Here is a 5,858-nt window from a genome sequence, read left to right on the forward strand (position 1 = left end):
GGAGGCTAAGGGGCCGGCGGAGCCGTTCACCTCCGGGGCAACCCCCGGCACGGCGGCCCTGCACGCGCCCACCCTCCCGCTGCCTCAGCCGCTGAAAGACAGGAGAGGCCCGGGAGAGGGCCCCGGCCCGGCCCCGCCGCGTTACCTGGGCACCGCGTCCGGCGCCGGCAGCACCGCCCCGCTCAGCGTCGGCCCCGCCTCTGCGCGTCACTTCCGGCGCCGCGCCCCGCCCCGGCGCGGCCAGCGGGCGCGCAGGCGCAGCGGCGCACGGGCGGCGGTTGGGCGGCGGCCGTGAGGCGGTTGGGCGGCGGTTGTGAGGTGGCCGTGAGGCGGCCGTGAGGCGATTGGGCGGCGGTTGTGAGGTGGCCGTGAGGCGGTTGTGAGGCGGCTGCTGACGGCCTGCGGTGCCAGCCCTGAGCGCCAGCCCGAGGCGCTCCCCGCCTGAGGCCCCCTGGGCTCAGTCGGGTGCGTGCGGGCAGCCCCGGGCGGGCTGCCGAGCGCCGGCGCTCCGGGAGAACGGGCCGGCCCCGCCAGGCAGAGCCAAGGTTCGGTGACCCGCTGGGCTGCCATGGGTAGAAGTGCACCAGGTCTGTCGGGGGTGCGGTTAGGGCAGGCAGACCGCGAAATGCTTTCCTTGTCATCTGAAGGTTTCCCATGTTTTCGAAGACTGAGGGATACCAGCTCCAACAGATAATTTTTCAGCCAGTTCTCAAAATACAAGGATGCAGGCTACGTGGCTGAACTGGATATTAAGATGCCAAACTTTTGACAGATGCTTTACTGCTCGACAGAAAAGTTTCCTTAATGGTACATCAACAACCAGTGATCTGGAATAGACAGCTGAAACTTTTATGCATTATATGTATCTTGTCATCATTATTGACAATCTTAGTCTCCTCCAAGAAATGGCCGCCTGCAATGACTTGTGTTGCTTTTATTCATCATAATTATATGAACATTTGCATCCTATCTCAGTCTTTTGTATAAATTACCTAGCATTCTTCGTGTCTGATCCCTCAAGTTATTCCAGCATGCTGGATGGTTTCACAGTGATGCCGCACAACAGTACCTCAAACCACACGTAAATGCTGTAAGGGGACTGTAACCTTGCTCTTTAGCAGTTTTCTGTGGTGCTTCCCTGTCTTTTGTAGTATATTCATTTGCTCCTAAGAACAGCCACATTGCATTAGCACCAAGGGAATGGGATACTGTGAACATTCCTGAAGGTTTCTGAAACTGTTCTGAATCCTGTTTTCTGCCAGTCAGTTTTACGCTGGGATACAAAGGGAATCAGTTAAGAGGGCAAAGATGAACACTAATGTCCACGTTACCATTTACGGGGATGGTAGCCAGCATCCTTTGTTTGCTGGCTTCACAATTTTTTTTATAAAGTCCTGCATTGCTTTTGGTTATATTGTTCACTGTAAACAAGCACACATAGTATAAAAAACAAAGGCAGCAATACCTGTACAACAGCACTACGTGCTTATGTTTGCTGTCATTTTAAACACTTCGGGAACACCCTTCCCACATTTATTTCTCCCCCAGTGGGAATCATAACAGCCACATCAATCACACTGAGATTTGCATGCTAAGGAGCGAGGGACTATCGCTGCAAATGACTGCGCTGTCTGGAGTATCAATCCAAGAGGAAGGCCTCTGCTTGCACAAGCAATACCACGGCTTGCCAGGAGGTGTTGCTTTCAAACCACTCAAACATCGGAGCTTAAAAATCATGAAATAGGCTTGCACTGGTAAAAATAACCAGCAGATACTTTGTTCTGGCAGGGAGAAGTCAAGATTTTCCATTTGAAATGGTAATTTTTGTTTAAGTAAATTTAAATCTGAAATGCGCAGAGTGGTACAGACAGAAATAAATGCTGAAGCGGCAACCCACTGGATGGGAAATACTGTGGGTTTGTACATTGCTCACAAATATGTCAGACCAGCTTTATGTGTGCAAACTGTCAACAGCCTTGTCTTTGCAGGTCTGGATGTTAAAATTATACATATAAATAACAGATGCAGTGGGGAGTTTTACAGAGGTAACTCTTGGTTTCAAGAAGCCAAGGAGCAGAGTAAAACCTCAGTAAGACAAGGAGTCGTCCTGCTCAGAGACCTGCCGGGCTCTCCACACCTGCACTGATACATTTTAAAAGAAAATTAGCTGTTTCTTTCTGAGGGGGAGTGCAGTGTTGGATATAAAACCACTCTCCACCTACAGCCCTGTTTTTAAGTACATATTAAAGTGACAAATGTAATTAGGCATTTAATTATGCCCAGCCTTGGTCTAGAAGACAGAACAGGAGGCAAAGTTTCTAAGACATTTTAAATCTTTTTTGCTAAAGGAAAACAAGCCTCAAAGTTACTCAGCAAGGAGGACAAGTTTTCAAGTATGTCTTTATCACTTCAAACTAAAACAACCTCCTTTGCTAAAACGAGCTGAGGCTCTTCAGCAGAAATTTAAACTCTAGAATTTCATAGCCCACATAGCCTTGTTGTGTAGATTTTTTAATTTTATTTTTATAGTATATAAATTACCACACTTGCTCCAGCTGTGCCTTTCAAAGAGCGATACATACTAGCCCTGAGGCGCTGAACTCCAGCTCACTAAGGCTCTGGAAGGCTGTTTTTGGAGATAGTTTGGAAAAGGACCTTAGAGTTACCAGAGGAGGTCACCTAAGGGTGTGTGTAACCAAAGGAACCTTTGAAAACTATTTTGTGTTCAGATGTTTACCAATATTGGGTTTTACTACAGATGAGGGTATTGGCTAGGATCACAAAACAGTGTACCAGGCAAAAGATTATAAAGGTGAGGATATCAACAGCTCTTTTTACACCAAATAATCTTTTTTAAAGCAAAAAAATATATTTTTTAAAAGGTCACAGCTGTAAAAGAAAAGCAGAAAACAGTTGGTGAATTTAGCTGGCCCTCCAAGCTGTCATTTCAACAGCAGGGTGTAATTCAAGCCTGCTGTTTAAACCAGCTGCTGTCAAGAACAAGTAAGTTTTCAGAGCTCCTACCCCCTCTCAGCACTGTGACCACAGGTTATATACCACAGAACCTCAGCTCAGATTGCACAATACAGCTAGTTAGACTTTCCATATTCCTCTGAGGTAGTCCCAGTGGAAATACACTGCTCCTACAACTGGAATATCACTGCAGACCCTCCTTTTCAAATGCCTCTGGGGTAGAAACAGACATGTTTTGGGCAACTAGTCAATAATCATTTTACAGGAACTTTTGTTCCATGTGAATAAGTTTATAGCAAATCGAGCCGCATCTTCTGAAGTACCTTGCAGCAATGATATAGTAGAATAAAAATTAACCCGAGCCGCCTATAAATGAAGCATTGTTTGTATCATTCAGCACTTTCTGAACAAGGCTGATGATCCCAGGAGGTTGTTGGAGACTTGACAGACTTGTGCTGCTTCAGCTCAGGAAGAAGCAGGATTCTTTCTTTTACCACAGCATGTTCTGAGGGGTTGGAAGACAAAGCACAACATTCACATTTATTAAAATCTGTCCTTTGGTGAATATCCCTCATTTCCACTTCTAGTAATGGAGTTTCTAAGGCTTTGATATTCCCACTTGGAGAAGCCTATACTTTTTCCAGAGCTGGAATGGGCACCAGGTATATTTTCTGAGCATTATCCTCGACTCTGCAGTGAAAAGACCAGTTATGAAAGGGATGACAAAACTTAACAACCCCAGAGGAATATCCACAACCTACCTCACTGCCTGCCTTGTCCTGTTGAAAGCAAGCTTTTCATTACTACTCCAACTTTGTGTAAGAAAGTTAAGCCTCTACCACAATCATCATCTACTTCTGAAATGGCATCAGCTGCTGCAGACAAGAGTAGAGGTGTCCTCTAGCAGAGCATGAAGATGTGAGCAATTTTAGATACGCAGTTAGAGTATTTCTCTTCATATAGCAAGATATCTTTTCTTTTGGCCGGCCCAGGACTAGAGAAAGCCACCACCATATCTTGCGGTTTCATAGTCAACTGCTGTTTTCATCCAAGTATAAACCGCCAGGCAGTGCAGGGAAGAGCCCGGCTCCTCACAAAATAGATTTAGAAATAGAAGCACTGGAGACCTGCACAAGGTTTTGGTGAAATACTCAAAAGTTTACAGAAAAAAACTTGATCGTGTTGATTACATTTTATCAAGGTTAAGTGCACCAACAGGCTCTGCAACCTTCACCCCCTCCCACAGCTGCCTGTGCTCAGATCAGCTCTGATACCGCAGAGCTGCATTGCCTGGGATCAGACTGTTGTGAAAACAGCTAAGCTGTGAGAGGAAAAACCAGCAAGATGCCTAGCCTGGAGCCCACGCCCATGTACTCGTTTTCCTCCATTGGTCTGGGAGCTGCATTTATGCTCAGGCCATCGCACTTGGTCCTTGTAAACTCAGCACAGAACAAAGCTCTGGAGACTTTAATTTCTTCTGCTGTATACACTTAAATGCACTTCTGCTCATGACCAAACTCTATTTATCTTTAGGGAGAAAAGAAGACAAACATAAGGCTTATATCAATAAACCTTAAACATTTACTGGAGCCTTTCCATGACTCTGTAGAGCTTGCTTTTTTTTCCTTTTTTTTCCTGTGAGCTTTCTTTTGCTGAGAACTGTTTTCTTCTGTGTTTATTCATGCTCAGAAGTTCTTGTCACAATGATAGCAGTAGTATCATTAAAGGACAAGTAAAAGAGACCTGTAAATTTTAAACAGAAAGTACAACTCTGAGTGATCTTTGGTTTCATTCTGGTTAATAAAAATGCAACAGATCAGTTAGCGCACCAAGGCATAGTTTGCACCATTTTTATAAACTCCCAAAACACAGTTTTACAAGCAAATTGCAGAAAATATCCCTGGGGTTTGGTGGAGTTTTTTACATTATGTAAAAATGTACATTTTGGGTGGGTTTTTTTACATTATGTAATAAATGACAGAAGAGCTGTAGCGATTTACCACAACAGCGGTAAGAAAGACAGCGGTTGCAGTGAGCGAAGGCTACATATTCATATGGACCTTTCCGTACACGTACACCAAGTTCTCACATTATCTGTAGCTGTTCTAGACCAGGGGAAGGAGCTGCAGCTGCCAGCCTAGTGGCTGACTTTTTGCGGCCAAGAGATATAAAAGAGAGGTTACAGAGATATGAAACCATTTCAAGCAAAGTTAACATTCCACAATAAGCTCATTAGAATAAATATACCTCGCCCCATAGATTAAACAAACACCCTACAACACACGGGGAAAGCCAGGCCTCATTACACACCCACACCTGGGAGAAGCACCTGCGGTTGCTGAGATTTTTTCTGTGGGAGTTACTGGAGGATTCGGCCCGCTCAGGGGGTCACTCTGCCAGGCCTAGGCTGGGCCCCGTTACAGCGCAGTGTGCCCCGGTGCCGGGGCTGGGCTGGGCAACCGGCCACCACAGAGCCACGTACAAAGCCATCACTTCTCCAACACCCAGGGAACCTTCTCTCTCCCTTAAATTACATTTTAGTGTGAAGGATGCTTTTGTAATATTAGGAACTACTTTTTCACACCCCCATATCTTTTAGGTTTTTAAATTAATATTGTTCTAAGTAGGATTTTACAGACGTGGCAGAGCTCACCACATCCTCGCTTCTTTACCTTCCCTGCGTTAATTTCAAAACCACGCGGGCCTCAGACCCTCGAGCAGGGTCTCCGCAGGGCCAGCCCTTGGCAGAGCTCCGCAGCGGAGCACGGCACGCTGCCTGCCGCCCGGCCCCGGCCCCGTCACCCTCCCGGGCGGCTGCCTGACTCCAGGCCCCGGCAGCGCCGCCGCCCCCAGGCCGCGGGCAGCACCCGCCGTGCGGCGCCGCC

The 5,858-nt window shown here is 46.8% G+C and overlaps 1 protein-coding gene across 4 annotated transcripts in view; it reads right to left on the minus strand.

Annotated features, from left to right (window-relative positions):
- MAP3K13 (mitogen-activated protein kinase kinase kinase 13) overlaps positions 1 to 220 on the minus strand; it is a 79,987-nt gene extending 79,767 nt beyond the window's left edge. For 2 of the 4 annotated variants that reach the window (XM_055723537.1, XM_055723540.1), the window contains exon 1: positions 146 to 220. The gene's annotated coding sequence lies outside the window, so the exon portion shown is untranslated. The remainder of the gene's footprint in view (positions 1 to 145) is intronic. The other 2 variants (XM_055723538.1, XM_055723539.1) reach the window with 2 other exon arrangements.
- Positions 221 to 5,858: the final 5,638 nt, after the last annotated feature.

Source organism: Falco cherrug, chromosome 11 (assembly GCF_023634085.1).
Source record: "Falco cherrug isolate bFalChe1 chromosome 11, bFalChe1.pri, whole genome shotgun sequence".
Classification (NCBI taxonomy): domain Eukaryota; kingdom Metazoa; phylum Chordata; class Aves; order Falconiformes; family Falconidae; genus Falco; species Falco cherrug.